The sequence below is a fragment of the Balaenoptera borealis genome (genome assembly GCF_965194805.1).
Source record: "Balaenoptera borealis genome assembly, chromosome: 11".
NCBI lineage: Eukaryota > Metazoa > Chordata > Mammalia > Artiodactyla > Balaenopteridae > Balaenoptera > Balaenoptera borealis.
In genome coordinates this window covers 39,927,104-39,950,098 of record NC_138868.1, presented here as the reverse complement: position 1 = coordinate 39,950,098, position 22,995 = coordinate 39,927,104, and the positions used below count along the sequence as shown (strand labels likewise).

Below are 22,995 nucleotides of genomic sequence, written 5' to 3'. Positions count from 1 at the left end.
CGGGCTTCAGTAGTTGTGGCTCCCGGGCTCTAGAGCGCAGGGTCAGCAGTTGTGGCTCACGGGCTTAGTTGCTCCACAGCATGTGGGATCTTCCCCGACCAGGGCTCGAACCCGTGTCCCCTGCATTGGCAGGCGGATTCTTAACCACTGGGCCACCAGGGAAGACTCACAGCACCATTTTAAATAGATGCATAGCAATTCATTGTATGAAGGTACCATGACTAATAAAACCAAGAAGTGGTAAGTTTTTTTTCCTTGGTTTGATTTCTGAAATAGAAATAATCTCCTCAGCAACCCTTTGAGCTTAGGTATTCCAAAGTGCCAGAATGTAGTGTGCACTCAATAAATGTAAGCCATTATTACTACCATAGCCACTATTACTATTACCACTCAGGTTCCAGTCAGTTATCCAAGTTCTGTTGACTATCTTAAGTTTTTAAAAATGTTTCTCTGGAAGCCAGGAAAAAATGCTGTTATAGGTATATTTTAAAATCACCTCCTTGTTTTCCAAACACCTCCAAACATTCTGATGAATGGGTATTAACATATCAGTACACATGTGCTGTCACTCAGCAGCTAGTTTTCATAAATGCCTGAAAAATTAGAAACCTTCTGGCCAGTAACCATACACCTTGCTATAATAAAACAAAGGGTTTCCCAAAGAGGCATAAACCCAAGGTCTCTAGCAAATCCACGGACCCAGATGGTTTTGCAGAAAAAAAGTAGACTGATAGTCAAAAGAGAGAGGTCCAACTCTGACTCACTCCTTTGAATCAAAGACTCACTCCTTTGAATCAAAGACCCTCTACCTTCTCAGAGCCTCCGTTTCCCCAACTATAAAACAGGAATAAGACTGCCTGGGCCATCTGCCCTATAGGCTGGATGGGAGGATTGGGTGATCCCATGTCTGAGGCACCCTGTGACCTAAAAAGCACCAGGGATCTGTAAAGAATATCACAGTCTCCCTCTGATCCATCCAGACACTTACCAGGCCCCATATCTGCTCTCTTCTAGTCCTCACCAGCCCCTCCCTCCCTCTGGGTGGGCAAGGGCTTTGGCCACATAAACATCGACTGCAATGTTCAAAATTAGCAATCATCTCCACACAAGGTAAAGAGATGTGGGGACTGGAATCCCAGTTAAAGGGTCACCAGCATACAAACATCAGACTCAGCAGGGACCGTAGCAGGGAGCCCCCAGGTCAACCACCTTCACACTAGCCTCAAACTCACCTGATGACAGCATGGAGGTGAAGTGAGATGTTTCTCTTCATGCATCTCCTAAATGCCCTGCACTGTGCTGAGTCCTGGGGTAAAAGAACCAACTTAAGTGTTTATGGTCTCACCACATGGTTCTCAGCCCTGGCTGTACATTAAAATCACTGGGAGCTTAAAGAAAACACTGCCAGGGACACAGCCTCAGAGATTCTAATTCATGTATTTATTTTATGATCAGCTACCACAAGAAAGATACTCCCTTTTAGAAAACAACCCCCCAAAATCTCATCCATTACTAGTTAGGTAAATCACAATACAACTGTATAAGGACATACTATGCAGCCATTAAAACTGATGAGGTAAATGTTAATTAATGATATGGAATAGATATCATTATTAAAAAATACGAAATAGGGGCTTCCCTGGTGGCGCAGTGGTTGAGAATCTGCCTGCCAATGCAGGGGACACGGGTTTGAGCCCCAGTCTGGGAAGATCCCACATGCCGCGGAGCAACTGGGCCCGTGAGCCACAACTACTGAGCCTGCGCGTCTGGAGCCTGTGCTCCGCAACAAGAGAGGCCACGACAGTGAGAGGCCCGCGCACCGCGATGAAGAGTGGCCCCTGCTTGCCGCAACTGGAGAAAGCCCTCGCACAGAAACGAAGACCCAACACAGCTAAAAATAATAAATAAATAAATAAATAAATTTATTTTTTAAAAAAATACAAAATACTTTAAACTGTATTATCCTAGTTTTCTTAAAACACACACACATAGATACACAACAAAATGTTAACAGTGATTATCTCTGGGTGACAGGATTACAAGAGATTTTTACTCTCTTCCTGTTGCTCATATACATTGTCTAAATTTACAACAATGAACATGAACAACTTTATAATACGAAAAGTAATTTTTTTAAATGCTTGGAGTAAAGCTCCAGTTTTGCCACCATTAAAGCTTCTAGCCAAAATTGTGTCCTCCCGCTAGCAAAGTATGTTGGGTGGGTCTCCATTCTAGGACACATTCTATTCACAGGCGCAGTACAGCTGCTTGTTGGCTGGCCCATCCCACCTGGGGCAGGGGCTGTACTGCCAGCTGCCTCCCTGGGCCCCGGGGCCAGCCCTTGAGTGGGTGGGGCATCTGTACTCAAGAAGGACCTGAGGCTGCAACCACAGCAGGGTCTGTTTGGCCAGAGCCCCAAGGCTCAAGGGAAAGCCTCTGGAATTTCAGCAAGGTATCTGGCCTTCTGAAGTGAGTGACATCTTGGTCCCCACCACCTAGGCCTTCAGAAACAAGGCCTTCGGTAATGAGTTACCGAACCGCAGGCAAGGTGAAGATCTGAGCCCAGCCGAAGCCTCTCTGAATCCCTGATTTGGGGCTTCACAGAGGAAGTGAGAGTGTTCCTCCAGAGCTTGTCCTGTTTGAAGTATTCTCCTTGTTCCATTCTAATGTCCATCCTATCCCCTTTTTCTCCTCCAGCTCCTCCTCCGATCCAAGGGCAGAAACCAGCCTGGAAAGACAGGCTCAGCCAGAGAAGAGCCAGCGTGGTTTGGGCAGCAGCGCTGGGAAGCAAGGATGGACAGAATGTGCTGTATAGCTCTAAGGAATTCCCCCAACGTCTGGGAGACCCCACTGTTCAACTCACCTCTAAGAAAAGGGAGCTGCTGTCTAAAACCCCACCCTCTGGGCAAGCTCTGTCCAGGAGCTTCCTCTGTAAGATCTCATCTCTGCAGTGAGATGCAATGTTTTCACTCTGGTGGAACAACCAGGCTATGGAGCACATTGTCTTCTTAGAGCAGCTCCAGTTTTTTTTCCCTGTCATGTTTTTTTTCTCACATGACATATACTTTTAAAGCCAGACCCAAGGAGAGGATCAGGTCTGTTTCACTCACTACCATATGCCTAGCTCGAGTGCCATGGTAGACACTCAATAAATAACTGTTGAATGGATGCACACATGCACACCAACCGTTCCTTAAGCTGAGCACCTGGCAGGATGTGGTCACAACCCTCCCACCCCCTGGACCAGTGCACACACAGCTATCTGTTTCCTTCTACTGTCAGGACCATCACACACCCATGTCAAAGCAGACCTGATAGCCCCAGTCCACCTCAGCTGGGGTATCCCCACCCCTCCCATCACTACTCTTGCAGATGAGTAAACATTCTAGAGAGGTGAGGCAACTCCTCCTCCCTGCCTCCATCACCCCACATTTTACAGGAGGGCCAGGTACATCGCCCTAGAATTGTTTCCCTCCATGTCAACTCCCCGTCCAACAGCCTTCAGTGGCTCCCCATGACCCAGAGAATCAGGCGATGCTCCTCGGTCCAGCATCCAAGGCCTCCCAACCCACCACCCTCCTTGCTTCCCAACCAAGCTCCCACTCACTCCTCACCTCCAAGAAACCTCCACTTCAGCCCAGACCCGCCATCTTCACACCATTGCTCACGCCTCCCCCTCTTCTCCCCACCCGCTCAGTCCTGCTGGTTGCTCCTCTTCAGACTTCCTCCACCTCTTGTTTTCTGTGCCCCTATTCATCCCTCACCACCCCTTGCTGTAGCTCTCCGTGTAAGAAAGAGTGACTTCAACCAGATGGTAGACAAGGACAGTGTCATCCTGGCCTCTTCTCTGTGTCCACTCAGGGTTCAGCATCATGCTGCATACACAGCAGATATGAAATACACACCTGACTGGTTAATCCTCACGCTGCTCCAAACTCAGAGCCTTCTACCCTTCGCTCAGCGTCCAAGGCCAAACGTGGTAACAGTGCCTAACTGCCCAGACTGTGGCCCAGTCCCTGCTCTAGGACCACTGGCACCTAAGGCAAAGCACAGGGGCTTGAGGGCAGACAGACCTGTGGTCAAATCCTGGCTCTACTAATTCCTAGCTGGGCAAACTAAGCAAGTTATTCAACCTCTCTGAGCCTTGGTATCCTTGTCTGCAAACTTTCCTTCCACTTCAGGCTGCTGTGAGGACGAAACAAGATAATACAAGGTGCTAGCACCCAGTAGATGTAAGGCAAAGCTTTCCTCTCCCCCTTTGCCACCCCAACAAAAGCACACCGGCTCAGATGTGCATGAAACCTCATCTCCCCTCACCTCTAGTTGGCTCCCTAAGACAGGAAACAAAGCCTGAATTTACTCTCACCCACCCCCTGCCCCCAAAGCAGCTAGGTCTCTGGAAGAGGTCTTTGTTAACACAACCTTAGTTTAAAGGCTTCTTTATGGGCCAGATACACTGTTTCTGTTTGTAAGAGGGAGGGAGAAAAAAAGGGGGATGAGGGAGAATCAGCCTACAGCTTAACATCACTTAATGCTGATAACAGGCCCTTTGTTCACATCCTTCAATTAAATTCTACAGTAATTAGCGGCCACCGACTCCTGTTGCTTGAGGGAAACAAGGGAGCAAGAACAAGGCATGGTCCTTGTTCACAGAGACCCAGACACAAAACAGTTATCAAGTAACATAAGACAGAAAGTCACACACAGGGAAAAAGAGCAAACCCAACCTTGACCGTCACTGACGAGTCATGGAGAATAATGGCAAAGCGGTAGCAGGCTAAATGCTGTGCATGTGTTCTTCTGTTCTTTCAGTTGATATATGTGTGTACCTTGCTGTGTTCAGAAAAAAAGACCCGCAGCATCATTTTGGGGATGCATGGCTCCATAATTTAGTTATCTGGTACCTGACTGTTGGACAGCTAGGTTGTTTTCAATTTCCTAGTCTTATATACAAGGCTACAAGGAACATCCCTGTACATGAACCTCTGTGATTTTGTCTACCTACCCTGGAAGGATAGAGCCACTGTGATGGAACTGCTGGGTGTCTGTATTTTTGATTATCTCATTAAACAACAAAACTATCCTATGTGCATACAGAGGGTTTTACCCTTTCCCAGAACATATAAACATGCACTCACACACATACACACACAAATGTGCTTCGTGTCCTCCTCTGTGCCCAGTTCAGGCCCATGTCATCTCTCACTTAGATCATCACAGGAGTCCCCTAGCAGGTCTCCCTGCCATTCGTCAAGTCACACCCTGACACGGACACCAGAATGAGGTTTGTAAACTACTGACCAGATTCTGCACTCTGTTGCCTCAAGTCACTCTACCCAAGGCCAACACCCTCAGGGTGAAACCCCAAAACACCTAGCCCACCTCCTGCCTGGTCCACAGGGCGGCCTCTCCCCCACATGCCCACAACCCCACCTTCACCCCTTGGCACAGTCCTACAATGCCAAGGTGTGTCTGCCTCTAGCTGGCGCCTCTACCTTATACCCCTACCTTTCTTATCTCTGCCCCACTCAAGTGTCACCAGTTCTGGGAAGCCTCCCCTGACCTCCCAGAGTTGAGTACCAATATACCTGCTGGGTGCTTCTAGCAAAGCACTTGCCAGACTGCCATGTTCACGATATCCACCCACTCACACATCCCTCCACCATCACCTCCATCTCTGGGCTCCACGAGGAAGGAGACTACATTCTATCCATCTTTAGATGCCTGGCTCTGGGACACAGTAGATCTAACAGAGGTTGGTTGGTTAAATGAATAAATATGAATGCACAAGAGCACGTGATCTTTAACTCCTGAAAACAACTCTGGGAGGCAGGCAAAGCTAGATGGTTACTCCCACTTTACAGACATGGAATTTGAGGCCAGCATGCTCAAGGTCACATAGTCAGTCAGTGATAGAACCAGGATAAAGCCCCAGCTCTCCTGACTATTGAGCCCAATAATCAGAGAACTGAGGTGACACAAACCATACATCACCATAGCTCCCTGAAATTAAATCTTCCATTCTTTTCTCTTTCTAAGGCCTTTCAATCATTATCATTGTTTTCAATGAGAGGTATTTGCAAAATACTCAAGTCTCTGAGAACTTGGCCCTAATAAACTCAGCAACATGAAAGGAAGACATATTCATTCTCCCCTTCTTGACCAGAGATTGGTTATCTGGATAATCTCAAATCAGAGCAATTTTTTTTTTTGTCTATAAATAATTCCCATTCGGATACCAAGTATCCCATTCACAGGCAGGCAGGTCTATCCGTAAGCAGTCTGTGTACATGGGGTCTCTACATCTTGTGAGGCTACCCCGTGTCTGTTACCCAGCTGCCACCACAAGGAGTGGCTACATCAATGAGCTAAGTCAGTGGCTGAGAAGCAAGGGATCCTGCCAGGGACAGATTGAAGCGAGGCAGGAAGTGCCAGGCAGGACAAGGAACCCCTGGGACCTCCCTGATCCACTGTATGTCTTCGATTCCTGTTACCTTCAAAGAAATCGGTCCAGTGCTGAGCCTACAGAGAGAAATACTCCACACAGAAAAATGCTGTATCAGACCTTTGGAAAGAGTTGCAATGGCCGAAACAGCTAACATGTGTTGAACACTCACAGTACATCAGACATTGTTCTAATGCTTTATGAGGATTAACTTTTCACAAGAAACCTATGAGGCGGGTGCTATTCTTAGGGCATGTCTAGGGCCACACAGTTAGTGGTGGAGCAAGGATTCAACCAGAGTCAGCCTGGGTCCTCAGGGGATGGTGGTTAGGGAATTCCCAAACTCTCCCCTGGTGTGGTCTATTCCCCTGGACCACAGCCGCCACCCACAGGGCATTCCTGGCAGACGGCAGAATGTACACAAAGGCATGGAGGATGAAAGCCAATGAGACAGCAGGGAGGAAAACTGTTCTCTGAGGTAGAGTTATGCTTTTCTTTGGCTTGGTTTTGCGGGGTAGGGGAGAAAAGACAGGCAAGATAGAGCCAACTGATGAAGGGTCTTACACAGACTTTGCACTTAATCTAAATTAGTAGAGGTGCACCAAGTGCCCAGGACTTAGCCACAGTAGGCCTTCAATAAACAAAAGTTCCTTTCTCCTTGTGCAGAGAGATCAATGGGGACTCACTTAGGTTTTCTAAGCCAAGGAGTGACAAAATCAAATTTGCATTTTAGAAAGAATGTTGCTCTGTTCATCTTGTAGTCTCAGATGAAGCCTTGAAGGGTGAACGCAATATTGATGATGATCAGAACACAATATTAAAATGACATAGGGCTTCCCTGGTGGCTCAGTGGTTAAGAATCCGCCTGCCAATGCAGGGGACACGGGTTCAAGCCCTGGTCCGGGAGGATCCGACATGCCGCGGAGCAACTAAGCCCATGCACCACAGCTGCTGAGCCTGCGCTCTAGAGCCTGCAAGCCACAACTACTGAGCCCGCTTGCTACAACTACGGAAGCCCGCGTGCCTAGAGCCCATGCTCCGCAACAAGAGAAGCCACTGCAGTGAGGAGCCCGCACACCACAACGAAGACCCTACGCAGCCATAAATAAATAAATAAATTTTAAAAAAATAAAAAATAAATAAAATAACATAATACAATGATAAATGCATTTCTGTGGTATTTACTATGTGCCAGGTACTATCTTTATTACATTATGTATGTTAAATTAATTTAATTCTCATAACAATCCTGTGAGTTAGACACTATTCTTATCCCCATTTTGCAAATGAGGAAACTGAGGCCCAGAATGGTAAGTGTTACCACTGGGATTCCAACCCAGCTGGTCTGACTTTATAGCCAGTCCTCCTAAGTCCCAGGCAGCCCTGTCCAAGGGGAGGAAGAGCTTCTTATATATAGCACCTGTGATGATACTCCAGCCCAGGTTACAGGGATGTCTCCCAGCCACCTCCAGCCCCTCACCCCAGCACTCCTCTCTCCCACCATCGCCAAGTTAGCCAAATGCAAACCACACCCCAGGCTGGAAACACCATTTTCCCACAAGAGGCTGGTAATATTAGAGGGGAAAAAAGGAGCTGCAATAAGTTGGCTCTTGAGCCACAAAGAGAAAATGAAGGAATGAGGAGGAGTGGGCCACCAGATCCCCTAGATTGCAGGGTGGAAAGTGTTCAATTAAAATGCATTCTGCCCGAGCTCGGCAGCAGCATCTCAACAGAGCCTCCATTGTTCCTGTCTAAGCTGCTGCTGCCCACAGCCCACACGCGGCAAACGGAACAGGCTGTCGTCATGGAACCGGAATGTGGGGTCCTGGCCCTCAGACAGCACCAGAAACACCACTCTGTTTACCCACGTTGCCCCTATTTAAAAACAAAACAAAAAACCCCACTCCACCCTTGGACCTTCAGCATCCAAGACCCCGGGGAAGGACAGACGGTGGTGGGAGGACGCTCCTTAGGCCGGCTGTGCGCGGCGGGTCTGCCAGAAGATTCCCAGTGAGCCAGCCAGGCTGGGAGAGACAGGCCTCCCCCAGGATGCTCGGAAAGTACCCTTGGGAATATATAAAAATCAGATACAAACAGCCATCTGTGTGGGGCATAAACCTCCCTGGAAGGATCCCAGGCCCCTTCAAAAAATCTTTATGCCCGAAGAATCTGGAATGTTTGGCCAAGGGCTCGGAGTCCAGGCGCTGTTCATGCAGGCTCCCTGCATAAAGAGAAATCCTGCAGGGCAGAGACAGGGCTGTGTGTCCAGCCAACTCTGGGACAGAGGCAAGCTGAGGCCGGCCGCTGGCCATGGTTACAGTGTTCCCGCCTCCACCCCAACCCAGGTAAGGGGTGCTCCAGAGGCAGGCAAGGGCCTGAAGCCAGGCTCATCCAGTGCGTTGAGCTCAGAAACATGATGTCAAGGGTGACTGGCACATTCAAGGTGCTGACTTGTCCCCGCTCTGCTCTACAGAGGTCCCAAGGACAGGTTTAATCAGTAACTCCAGACAAGAGCAAGAAAGAGAGTTTGAGGTACTCAGAAACCCATTCATCAGTTCTAGGAGAATGTGAAACCTGTGCTACCTGGGCCCCCCAATAAACCCATTTTTAAAACCCATTCTCCTAGGTAGCCCTCTGACTTCAGGTTTGTGACCCTTGGCAGGTCACAGGTGGCCCTTCACGCTCTGGCTCTGGCCTACCTCTCAGGCTTCACCTCCCTTATGACGCCCCCCCCCCCCCACACACACACACACTCCCTATTGCTCCTGTGATACGAACTACCTAGAGTTCCTGGACTCTACATACTATTAGAAGACACTGCCTTACCTTCTCCTAAAGGCTTTTCTCCCCTTCCTCATCTGGCTAACTCCTCACCCTCAGGACCCCACTCCAACTTCATGTACTCTACAAAGCTTTCCTTCACCTTCCCAACTAGCCGATCACTCTGAGTAATAGAGGAAGAACTACAAAGAGCCTCTTGGGACACTAGTAAACTTTTTCCTAATTGGGAGGAAGCGAGGGGTAGGGGATAAAAGGGGTGAGAGAGAATACAACTAACTCCCTGTATTTCAGAACTAAAAGCAATGAGGGAAGTCAGGACATAGAAGATTTCAACTCAACCTAAAAGGGAACTTTCTAACAGTGAGGATGTGACAATTAAAGGAGGGGCTGCTTGGTCAGGTAGCAGGCTCTTCCTGTTATTCAAAGGAACCCATCAGAGGCAATTTGATCAGCACTGCTGCTGAAGGGATCTCTGTACGGGGTGAGTGGATAAACTGCATCAGAGACCACATCAGCGTCCCAAGACCTCTCCATAAAGGCCTGAGATTTTGGGGGTGGAGAGAGGGGGGAGAGATGCTCATGAATGAATGAACGCTCCTACAAGGTAGGTGTTCTTACTAGCTCTATTATAGATGTGGAAACAGAAGCTCAGAACAGAAACAGAAAAGTTGACTCACTTGTCCAAGGTCAAACAGTCAGCAAGGGGGCTTCCCTGGTGGCGCAGTGGTTGAGAATCTGCCTGCCAATGCAGGGGATACGGGTTCGAGCCCTGGTCTGGGAAGATCCCACATGCCGCGGAGCAGCTAGGCCCGTGAGCCACAGCTACTGAGCCTGCGCATCTGGAGTTTGTGCTCCGCAACAAGAGAGGCCACGACAGTGAGAGGCCCGCGCACCGCAATGAAGTGTGGCCCCCGCTCGCCGCAACTAGAGAAAAGCCCTCGCACAGAAACGAAGACCCAACACAGCCAAAAAAAAAAACAGTCAGCAAGGGACAAGATGGGATTAAAAACCAGTCCTGTCTGAAGGAAACAACCTAAATGTCCATCGACAGATGAACAGATAAAGAAGATGTGGTATATATATATATATATATATATATATATATATATATATATATATACATACAATGGAATACTACTCAGCCATATAGAAGAATGAAATAATGCCATGTGTAACAACATGGATGGACCTAGACAGTACCATACTAAGTGAAGTAAGTCAGAAAGAGAAAGACAAATACCATATGATATCACTTATATGTGGAATCTAAAATATGACACAAATGAACTTATCTACGAAACAAACAGACCCACAGACATAGAGAACAGACTTGTTGTCAAGGGGGAGAAAGGGTTGGGGAGGAATGGATTGGGAGTTTGGGATTAGAGGATGGAAACTATTATATATAGAATGGATAAACAACAAGGTCCTACTGTATAGCACAGGGAACTATATTCAATATCTTGTGATAAACCGTAATGGAAAAGAATATATATATGTATAACTGAATCACTTTGCTGCATACCAGAAACTAACACAACATTATAAATCAACAATACTTCAAAAAAAAAAAAAAGTCCTGTCTGACACCCTCCTTAACTCTGTGATGCCATCTTCTTTGACCAAAAGAAGTGTCGGGGCATCCTACACCACAAATATTCTCGGTGCCAGCAGACTGGGCACCTCCTCACCCTGTCTACATTTTCCTCCGTCTGGGCTCCTCAAGGCAGATGCCTCTGCCCCATTCACCTGGAAATGCCCAGCACCTGGCCCAGGGCTGGCACACAGCAGGTGCCCACCAGACATCTGTGAATAAATCAACCCACTTCGAGGCCCTTGGTCCATCCTTATATTTTTATTTCTTTATGTACCGCTTCACATACTGCTCTTCATTTTACTGGATATGAGAAAGGGCAGAAGTACATAAAAATTGAAATAGAAATGGACCTTGCCTTGAAGAAATCTATAACCAGGTGAAGGGGGGAGATGTCGACACAAATAGTAATATGAAGCAGGACAGTCACGTGAGCAGCACATACAGCGCCGGAAGAGTGAGGGGGAAGAGTGCGGCAGGGGGTGGCAGGGCTGCACACAGGTAGATATGGGCAGGTTAGAAGGGAGAGGAAAGTGGGAAGCCTGCTCATTCCCTCATTCATTCAACATTAACTTTTAAGGTTTTCTTTGACAGACACTGTGCTGAGTGCTAAGAATACAGAGATGAATGAATAAAACATGAGGAGAACTCACAGGTTAATGTGGAGACGGAGAAGCATTAGTGTAAACTGAGGTGATAGGTAGCAGGAGAGGATGCTAGGATATAAGCTCCACGAGCACAGACACCTTTGCTTCGTTCACTGCTGTACTCCCCAGCACTTATAACACTGCAGGCTCATAAAAGCTTCTCATGACATACTTGATGAATAAATGAATGAAAGCACCAACAAAGGGATGTCACAAAGCCTCAGTGGAGGCGGGTCAGGGAAGGTTTCCTGAGGGAATGTCTGAGTCTTAAGGATGCATCGGAGTTACCTGGATGGAAAGGGGGCATTGCTGGTGCTGGGAACTGCAAAAGCAAAGGCACAGAAGGAAGAAAGTGCTACAAACACTACGATGTTGTTGGGTTGTGCTCAGGCCAAGGCGAACACTGTGATCCGATAGGACACAGATCACATATATAGAAGCCCCAAGTTAAGAACACCTTGGGGGTTTCCCTGGTGGCGCAGTGGTTGGGAATCCGCCTGCCAATGCAGGGTACACGGGTTCGAGCCCTGCTCTGGGAGGATCCCACATGCCACGGAGCAACTAAGCCCGTGCACCACAACTACTGAGCCTGCGCTCTAGAGCTCGTGAGCCACAACTACTGAAGCCTGCGTGCCTAGAGGCCGTGCTCCGCAACAAGAGAAGCCACCACAATGAGAAGCCCGCTCACCTCAACAAAGAATGGCCCCTGCTCACAGCAATTAGAGAAAGCCTGCGCGCAGCAACGAAGACCCAATGCAGCCAAAAATAAATAAAATAAATAAATTAAAAAAAAAAAAAAGAACACCTTGGAAGGCCCTGATCTGGAGGCACGTTAGGATGAGGTCTTTGGGCCCCTGGAGAGAGGACAGGACCAAAGCAGGACAACCATTCAGAACCAACTGCACGAGTCCAAGTTTGAGCTGGTGACGTCAGGGCCCTCAGTAGGCACCAGAGCAAGGCACTGTGCAGGAACCTTCACCAACCACAGATGCCAGACCCCACTGGGGAGGCAGATGGCCAAAATGAGCCACAAAACACCGTGAGCATGCGGGAGAAGGGCAGCCCCATCACAGCCCTCATAGGAATGCTGCAAAACTGCTTGGGGGAGATGGGAGCAGAACCATGTCACATCTTGTACACAAACCAAAGCAGGGACTCCTGTGACTGGCTGGGGGCAAGGAGGAAGTCAGGGAGAGAAACCAGAAAAAATGCCCACGATTTATTTCATTTGCACTTTGAACACACGAGAACCGGGAAGACACCCTGGCCCAAGAGTGGAGAAACCTGGCTGCAATCCCAACTATCACCAATGACCTGAGTGACCTTGGACAGGTTACCTCACCCCTGGAGCTCAGCTTCCCCATCTATAAACCGAGCTGCCACCATGGGCCCCAGCCCATCCCACCCCTAACAGCATCCTGGAAAGGCTCTAACAGATAAATACCAGCTCTGTATGGTACTTTATAAAGCACCTACTGTGTGCTCTTCCTTGTACCAGAGGGGAGGCAGGAAAAGGACATGCCCAGCCCCTGCCCCCAGGAAAGGTTTTAACAAGGGTCCCAAGCAGGCAGTGCGGGAATCCAGGGAGAGCATTCTCAGGACATTCTCCGGCCAGTCTGACTGCCCATTCCAGCCCAGGGAGGGGGAGAGGAAGTAGTGAGCTGTTTTACAATCCGTCAAATTAATTGCCCCAAATGGGAAATTTACAGGCATCCCTACAGCCTCCTGTGTATCCCATAATCTCCCACGGTCCTAATCTCCTGAGAAAGAATGTGTGGGCTGTAATCTTTCCAGCCCACTGTTCTCAGGGGCAATGCCCTGGAAAAACCTCAGTCCCTACCAGTGGTCACCCCCAACCAAAAGTCCACCAGCTGGGGGCCGGCCAGGGCCTGACTCCACCCACCAGGAGCCAGCTCAATTGACCTTGACCTAAGACTCTGGCCTCAGCAAGGAGACCTGCCCAACCAGCCCCTTTGGTAAATACAACTTTGCTCTCTCCTCCTTTACCTTCTTAAGAGGAATAGCCTGCCGGGAGACAGAACCAGGAAAAATGTCAACTGGGCTGACTCATCCATGGAGTAAGGTGAAAACCTGGAGGAGGTGTCAGGCATTGGTTCTAACCTCAGCTCACCCTAAACCTGCTAGGAAACCCTCTTCCCATCTGGGCCTTACCTTCATCTGAGAAATGAAAAGAATGTAAAACAGCCTCCCCAAAACTTCTCACCCTGCCTCTTCCTGCCCCATGTTCCACCAGCAAACTGCAGTAAACCCGGGTCCCTTTCAACCATGAGAGAGCTTCGTGCTCTATTGCCAGGAAGGGAAGAGTCTTCCAGCTGGCAGGCAACACCCCACCCCAATAAGGAGACTCCCTACCTACCCCAGCATCTGACTCTCTCCCTCCATGTCATTTATACCCCACACACGCCTTTGACTCCTCCAGGACCTTGCCCCCTTCCCTGCATAATGAAATCTTTGTCTAGGCCCTACTCACATGTCACTTCCTCCATGAAGGCTTCCTGGATCTCTCCTTTCTCAACACCTATCCCAGTCTCTCCTTTTGCCTCCTCCACTCATGGGCCTTGAAGGCAGGGGACTCTCTTGCTTATCGCTAGTGATGGGGAATTCACTTTATCACAAAATATTTCACAGGGCTCCGCACAAACCTGGAGTCAGTTCTCCAAAGCACCTCACCTAACAAGTCCTCGATCACCACTGCGTGAAATTTCCTAGACATGGAACGGCCAAGCTCCTTGAAGTTGATTACACTCCTGGTGGCCAGAGCTGCACCCATTAACAACCAGTGTTTGAACCCTCTCTCCTTGACAAAGCATTTTCTCACTCACTACCTGATAAAAGGCCAACAGGTGAGGGCCTGACATGATCCCCTTTACAGAGAGCAAATGCATGTCCAAGGTCACACAGCCGTAAGGGGCTGAGCCAAGGTTCAAACCCAGGTCTTCTAATTCTGATTCTAACCCTGTGTTTGCTCCACCACCCCTGGAGGCACATACAACCCTGGAGTCTGCTGAGGAGATCTGGGTTTGGGAGAGCTACAATCTAAACCCTTCCCTTCTGTACCCCCTCCCAGGACCCATACCCAAAACAGCAGACACAGCCACAGTCAGGGGCTCTGGGCAGAGGAATGATAGAGGGCATTTAGTCCATACTCTCCACTGCTTCCATCTGTGCTTGATTACCTCTGGGGACAGTATCTCACTACATCCCGAGATATGTTAGAAGGTTCTGTTATAAACCTGGAACCAAAACCTTTCTCTGTAGCTTTCCCAGAGAATAAGACTCTTCTACGTGACAGCCCTTCAGATATTTGCAGCCAGCCCCCATTTTCCTGTGGGTCTCCTCTTCCCCACATGAAACACCCCCAGTTCCTGCAGATGTTCTTCAGGAGACAAAGTTTCCAGTGCCCATGACAGTCAGAAGGGCTTAATCTAGTCACATCCCTCTTTAAAGGGTGATCTCAGAAGGGACCCCAATACTCCATCTGTGATCTCCCCCAAGCAGGGCAGCACCACCATCTCCCATGTCATGAGCACTATACTTCCATTAACGCAGGCTAAAACAAAATTAGCATTCTGGCTGGTCACATCATCCTGGAGACTCCTATGGAGTCCATGGTCAATAAACCCCTTTGCCTAGAGCTGCATCTCCAAGAGGACCCTGGCTGTGCTCGGGCATGGACGAAACTCATTCTCCTCAGATGGATAGAGCAGAAAGCGCAGGAAATTTGGAGTCAGACCTGGGATGGAATCCTGGTCCTGCCACTTATTTACTAAGTGACCCAGACAAATTACTCACCCTCTCCAAATTTCAATTTCCTCAGCTACAAAATGGAGGAATATTTTTACCTCAGCAGGCCGATTTTAGGAATAAATAAGATAAAGTATGTAAGCATCTAGCCAAGAACAAGAGCTTGCCCAAGGTCAAGTAACTGGTTGGGTTGGGATAAGAGTCAAACCAAGCCTGCCAACCCAAAGCTTTGTGGCCTTAGTCACCATGCTCCAGCCTCACCCTGTTTTCTTTGTCCCGCAGCCTTTCCATGCTGAATATCACCCTTGGTTTGTCTTTCTCCCTGCACTGGACTGTAAATTCCTTGACGACATCCTTGTCTTTGTAGCCCCAGAATCTGGCATGGTGCCACCTGGTAGGAGCTAATGAATGCTGATGAACGAATGATCATATGAACAAATTAACTGAACTAATATCAAGAAGACAGGCCCTTTCTCTAATTCCACCAGCACGGGCTGGGTAGCAAGAAGCATTTATTTCATAAGGGTTTTAAGATACTGAATCATGCCAGCACTACCCACTCCCCCTAAAACAGGGAAGCCCATTTCACAGTCCCCATTCTTTCCTCAGGCTCCTCCCCTACCCAGGATATAACAAAGTTCTGCCTTCCCAAACACAAAATCTCCAAGACTGGTGAGGTTTGCTCTAAGCTGCTCCCAGAGCCAGGCTGAGCTGCATGCACTCATATGAGCATTGTTTGGGATGGTCCCTGGTGACCCCAGGATACACAGGTCCTATGTGGGGGGAAGGTTGGTGCCAGGGTTTCTCCAGACCCAGACTGCTGGGGCTTCATTAAAAACATCTTCTCCCTCTTCTCAGGTAATTAATAATGGGAGAAAAAAAAAATCTGTTCATATTCAACAGGCTGTCTTAAAACCATCCAAGCCACACCTGATGGAACATTCCTGTCTCTCCATCTGTGCCACTGCTTGACGCCACACTGCCCCTGTGACTCATATACTAACCGTTCTTTACAGCCTGGTTGTGAGCTCCCCTTTAGAGCCTTTCCTAGTTATTCCCAAGGCTCTGGAGTCAGTGAGAGCCTTGATTACATCACTTCTGAGCCTTAATTTCCCCCATCCATCATAGGGGCACTCAATCATCAACCTCAAGGTTACAACATGGTTAAGAGTGAAATAACCATTGCGACCACGTGCTACAAACAACAGGTGTTCACTGAACCTCAGTTTCTTTCCTTCCAGTCTATTACATCCTGTGCCCTGAATCAGACTGTTGTCCTGGGCATAGCTCAGCTCCAACTCTGCAGGGAGAACCTCGAGAGATGGACACCATCTCCTCTGGCCACCGCAAGTATTTGTATGGCTTTGAGAACTCAAAGGGCATTCAAGTACCCCTCATGGTTAGTTGGTAAGCCAACCCATTTTAATTCCCCATAGTCAATGTGGACAGGCATGATAGAAAATGTCTATTTTCAGATGATTCCCCAGAAGGGGTGACTGGAAGCCAGCATGGAGATAAATAAGGACACCATGTGGTCCCCACACTGGGGAGGAGTCTCTGGGGACACCCGAGACAGAGCACCCAAGGCCTGTGCCTCTTAGGCCATAGCAGGGAGGCACCACTCAGTGGTTGACGGGCTTCTCAGGCAGAGTCCCAAGGAAAGATTATCACAGAGTTCAGTGAACCATTTAATAAATTCATCCAACACTTATTTTCTCTCACCACACACACAAGAAAAGTAACCATGTGAAGTGATGCATCTGTTAACTACCTCGATTGTGGTGATCATTTCACAATGTGCATGTATATCAAAATGCCAAGTAATACATCTTAAATATATACAATTTTTATTTGTCAATCATACCTCATCAAGCTAAAAAAACTATTTTCTGAACACCTACTTGTTCCAACCACTATTCTAGGCACTAGAGGTACAGCCTTGAACAAAACAGGCACTATTCTGTGTCATCACGGACGTCAAATTCTAGTGGGACTACTGGGCATATACCCTGATAAAACCATAATTCAAAAAGAGTCATGTACCACAATGCTCACTGCAGCTCTATTTACAATAGCCATGACATGGAAGTAACCTAAGTGTCCATCGACAGATGAATGGATAAAGAAGATGTGGCACATATATACAATGGAATATTACTCAGCCATAAAAAGAAACAAAATTGAGTTGTTTGTAGTGAGGCGGGTGGACCCAGAGTCTGTCATACAGAGTGAAGTAAGTCAGAAAGAGAAAAACAAATACCGTATGCTAACACATATATATGGAATCTTAAAAAAAAAAAAAAAAAAAAGTTCTGAAGAACCTAGGGGCAGGACAGGAATAAAGACGCAGATGTAGAGAATAGACTTGAGGACACGGGGAGAGGGAAGGGTAAGCTGGGACGAAGTGAGAGACTGACATGGACTTGTATATACTACCAAATATAAAACAGAAGCAGCCACATAGCACAGGGAGATCAGCTGGGTGCTTTGTGACCACCTAGAGGGGTGGGATAGGGAGGGTGGGAGGGAGATGCAAGAGGGAGGAGATATGGGGATATATGTATATGTATAGCTGATTCACTTTGTTATACAGCAGAAACTAACACACCATTGTTAAGCAATTATACTCCAATAAAGATGTTAAAAAAAAAATTCTAGTGGGAGACAACTAAACAAGTTAAAATTGTAATATGTCTGGGTCGAGTTGAGAATTCTAAAAATAAGAAAAAAAGAAAGTAGGGTTAAGGAAACCTTCTCTGGGGGAGAGGAGTCAAGAAAGGCCACCTTGGCACAGTGGTTAAGAATCTGCCTGCCAATGCGGAGGACACAGGTTCGATCCCTGGTACGGGAAGATCCCACATGCCGCGGACCAACTAAGCCCGTGCGCCACAACTACTGAGCCTGCGCTCTAGAGCCCGGGAACCACAACTACTGAGCCTGCATGCCACAACTACTGAAGCCCGCGCACCTAGAGCCTGTGCTCCGCAACCAGAGAAGCCACCACAGTGAGAAGCCCACGCACCATAACGAAGAGTAGCCCCCACTCGACACAACTAGAGAAAGCCTGTGCACAGCAACGAAGACACAATGCAGCCAAAAATAAAATAAATTAAAAAAAAAAAAAAGAAAGAAAGGCCACCTTGAAGGGGTGACACCTGAGCAGAGACCTGAAAAAAGTGAGGGAGCAGTAGGCTGTGGGAATATCTGAAGGAAAACATCCCAGACAGAGGGAACAGTGAGTGCAAAGCCCCTACAGCTGGTTGTGCTCACGTGTTTGAGGAACAGCAAGGAGGCCAACGTGCCTGGAGCAGAGTGTCAGGGAGAACAGGAGGAAATGAGGTAACGGGGTTCGGGGGGGAGCAAATGACACAGGGCCTTGAGGGCCTCTGTGAGGACTCTGGATTCTCTGTGTGAGATGGGAACCCTTAGGTGGTTTGAGATGATCCAACTTCCACTGTAGAACAATCTCTGGCTACTAATACCAGGGGAGGGGGAGAGAAACACAGGGACCAGCTAGGAGGGTACTGCGATAGTCCAGGCAACAGATAACAGTGGTGAGGACTAGGGTGGTAACAGGCTGTGAGAATGGTCTGATTCTTGACATATTTCGAAGCAGAGCCAGTAGATTTTAAAACTTCCCTGAAAATGTGTCTGATGCCAGGTAGTCCTGAGCTTTACCGGCTGCTTGTACTGCGAGACCAAAAGACAAATTGAATTTGGTCTACCAAGCCCCAGCACGGGCATACAAGTGTGGAAAATGCATCACTGCAGGGCTGCAGGCAGGAAGCCACGTGTCTGTGTGCCAAGGGAGGTGGGGATGCTGTCACCTGGCCGGAGGGGCCTCTCCCAGCAGGACTCACCACTACTCCTACCTCCCCGCAGACCCCACCCCCATTCCACCCCCAGCCTCTGAAGGGCTGGGTGACTCAAGGGCAAACTGCTCCTGGCGTTTCAAGGTGGAAAAAGAACTCAAGGAAGCCCAGTGAGGCACTTGGGGATCTGGGTCCAAGCCCGGCTCCTACCACCTCCCACTGTGTGACTCTGGGTAAATCACCTGTGTCTGGGTCTGAGTTCCACATGTGTAAATGAGAATCATAACACACCACCTTGTGAGGGGTTCTTGTGAGGTTTAAATGAATTAACATATGTATCATGCTATGCAAAAGATGGCTTAGAATCACAATACACCAGCCATTCCCAGTCGTGAGACCCTGGACTCACAGCCTCCCTGGGCCCCTGTGTTCTCATCTATAAAATGGGGGGATATCCTGTGATAAACCATAATGGAAAAAAGTATTAAAAAAAAGAATGTGTACATATATATAAATATATATATATATACACACACGTATAACTGAATCACTTTGCTGTACAGCAGTAATTAACACAACATTGTAAATCAACTATACTTCAATAAAAAAATAAAAAATAATAAATATATATAAAGTGGGGGAGAATGACACCTTTCAGGGTTACCATGAGGATCAAAGCAAATAATCCATACAAAGTGTTGGCCACAAAAAAGCACCTCAATGGCTGTGAAATCCCCTCCAGGCCTCTAAGTGATATTTGATCTGATCCTCTGGAATCCTCTTCCATGCCATCATCTCGTCCCTGCCAACTCTGTCCACCTTTCCCACCTGGGAGGAAGCGGAGGCATCAGGAAGACCCTTGGCTCACATTCTCCCCTCGTGCCACATTCATGTCAGGCTCTGAGCACCGGGAGCCCACTCCTACAGGCTCAAAGTTCCCAGCAATTTTAAACGTGGCCTCGGGCTCCAATTCACCAGAAACAGCCAGCACCTGTGGGTCATCCATGGAGGCTTTTGCTGTCTCAGTTCTGGAGGTTCTCCCTGCTGCTGGCACGGACCTCCCAGAGCCGTTCAGATGAAGGACCAGTGAGCACACAGTAGGTGCCGAAGAAGTGGTTGTTCTGTGGTTACAGAAACAAGCTTGGGGCACCCTCCTGACTCAGGATTGCAGACCCGAAAAACAACACCAGGGGCCACGGTTCCACGGTTCCACCTCACATGACTGCAATGTCATTTCCACACAATTTCCATCATACCCACAACCTCAGTTAAAGTTTAAAAGTCCTGCGCAAGGACCTTCAGCAGATCCTGCATATAAATCATCAACCACAGAAATAAGTCCTGAAGGCCTCAGAGAAATCAGGACGGACCAAAGAAAAATGAGGCAGAGGGCCTAAGAGAAAAGTGAAAGCCTTCTCCATTTTCCTCTTTTCTACTATGCCAGGGTGGGATTTAAGGAAGTTGGGAGGGAGAAGGAACGAGGGAGTAAAGGGTGTTACTGTCTGTCAGATAATTAAGTCTGTGAAGAATTATGATGCGCTGTGGGGAACAAAAGCCTAAATATAGAGTTTTTCCTCAAAGTCTTCTTCATTTGGAGTTACATTTAGTTCCATTAACCTGAGTCCACTAACCTATTTTCATTCCCTTATTTCTCTTACTCTCAGCCCCCGTACCCTTTCCCAGAAGCACACGGGCCTGCGAACCAGACTTCCTCTGTCGGTGGGATGGGGCCGAGGCCACCTGGCGACAGGACTTCTGCACACAGCACAGGCTGAGGAGGGACGAGGTAAGGAGAACAAGGCCGCCCTTGGCAGCTGCCCCTTAGAAGGCCCCAGCGTTTGAGCGAGGGTGAGGGTGGCTCTCGCACTTCCAGGGGGTCAGGTTTTAACTAGGTCACCCCTTGGACACTCACACCACCACTCTCTCTTTATCTCCATCTCTTTCTATTTTAAGGCAGGAGTGCTGCCAGGCAGTGGTGTGGGTTTCCCAGCTTCTCCTCCTCTGGAGGCCAAGCCCTCACCTGCCAGGTGGGATGTCTTTCAGGCTTCAACCTACTTCCTCCAGCCCCACCTCTCGGGACTCCTGAGCCAGAGTCTGGGAGAGTGACCAGCACACCCAGGATATCCCACCTTCCTCCCTCACAACCCCGGGGGCTCCATTACACCCCTCCTTAAGCCCAGATCCACACCACCCTCACGATGAAGCCCCAGCTCCTCTAAGCAGCCCTTCCTGCAGCCTCCTTCCTCTCTCAATGTCCTTGAACATGCCACGTTCTCACCTAGCTCTGCCCATGCTGCTTCCTCTCCCTTGAACATCCAAACTCTCTTTCACCACCCAACAAACCCCTGCTTGTTTTCCAAAGTCCAGCTCAGGCTCCCCGCACCTCCCCCCAGGAAGCTTTCCCTGGCCACCCATCTCTGTGGCCCTCTAATCCCCATGCTTCCCTTATCAAGTCATTTGCACAGTATCCTCTAGTTGTTGATGGCTGTGTCCCCACCAGAGAACAGGCTCCTAAGCTCCTTGAGGCCACCAATGGCACTTTGATTCCTTAACTGAATGCCTACCATTTACCAGATATCTTCTGAGAGCCAGCAATATACCAGTGAACACAACCGACAAAATGCCTGCCCTCATGGAGCTCATATTCTAGTGATAATAATAGTGAACACTCAAGAGTACTTTAGTCAAGGGACTTCCCTGCTGGCGCAGTGGTTAAGAATCCACCTGCCAACGCAGGGGACATGGGTTAGAGCCCTGGTCCGGGAAGATCCCACATGCCACGGAGCAACTAAGCCCGTGCGCCGCAACTACTGAGCTTGTGCTCTAGAGCCCGCAAGCCACAACTACTGAAGCCCGCACGCCTAGAGCCCGTGCTCTGCAACGAGAAGCCACCGCAATGAGAAGCCCGCACACCGCAACAAAGAGTAGCCCCCGCTCTCTGCAACTAGAGAAAGCCCGTGCGCAGCAACGAAGACCCAATGCAGCCAAAAATAAATAAATAAATAAATAAAAATTTATTAAAAGAAAAAGAGTACTTTATTCAAGACTCTTCTGAGTACTTAATGTTAATTCATTTTATCTCCACCACAATTATTATTATCCCCATTTCACAGAGGAAGAAACTGAGGCTCCATATTACATAATTTGCTCAGGATCCACAAGCTAGTAAGTGGTAGGGCTTGGATTCAAACCCAGGCAATCTTCTGCTAAACCATGCTCCCAACCACTGGGCCTTTCTGCCTCCCATAGCTGTTTTCTCTACTCTGCTTTACCCATTTTGGTATCCACAGTGCCCAGGCTAGTGCTTGGCACACACTGAGAGCTCAGTAAAGGTCTGCTAAATGAAGGGACTGCCCCCCCCCCCAGTAATGAATGCTGGTCCCCCTGCCTGAGGCACCCACTCCTCCTCTCATCCCCACCCAGTCCAGCTCACAAGACCCCTCAGTCTTCCCTGACTCATCCAGCCACTGAATTATTTCCTCCTGGACGCTCCTCTCCATGCTGTACCTGCACTACTTACCTGACACTTAATCACACACCACCTGACCATCCTATGGCCTGAAACTGTGTGGACATCTTGTTTCGCCACCTCCCTGATATCCCCCAGAGTACAACAAATATGGTGCCAGGCACACAGCAAAAATGGACACAGAAATACTAAACTGAATCTTGCCTCCCCTCTCCATTTTTCCATTATCACGGGAGCTATTTTTCCCCTTGCCCAGGGGAAGCAAGCCAGAGCCCGGGTCAGACACAACCTTTGCTGCAACTATATCTGAATTGCCTAAATGCATAAGCTGTAACAGCCACGGTCATAATTAGGGTGCAGCTATGGTTAAAACCAGCAAGTAGAGTGGGCCATTTTTAACCCCTTGGGCAAAATACATCAAGCTGTTCAATGCCCTCTATTAGAAAATGCCCATAACTGAGAATCTGAGCTAGGCAGTACCC

The 22,995-nt window shown here is 48.5% G+C and overlaps 1 protein-coding gene and 1 long non-coding RNA gene across 12 annotated transcripts in view; one reads left to right on the top strand and one right to left on the bottom strand.

The window, feature by feature from the left end:
• PLEKHA7 (pleckstrin homology domain containing A7) overlaps positions 1-22,995 on the bottom strand; it is a 208,063-nt gene that overhangs the window by 171,043 nt on the left and 14,025 nt on the right. The gene's annotated exons all lie outside the window — the stretch shown is intronic.
• LOC309605804 lies at positions 785-22,073 on the top strand. The gene is made up of 2 exons (XR_014231551.1): positions 785-20,448; positions 20,709-22,073. It is a non-coding gene; the product is annotated as an uncharacterized lncRNA (long non-coding RNA).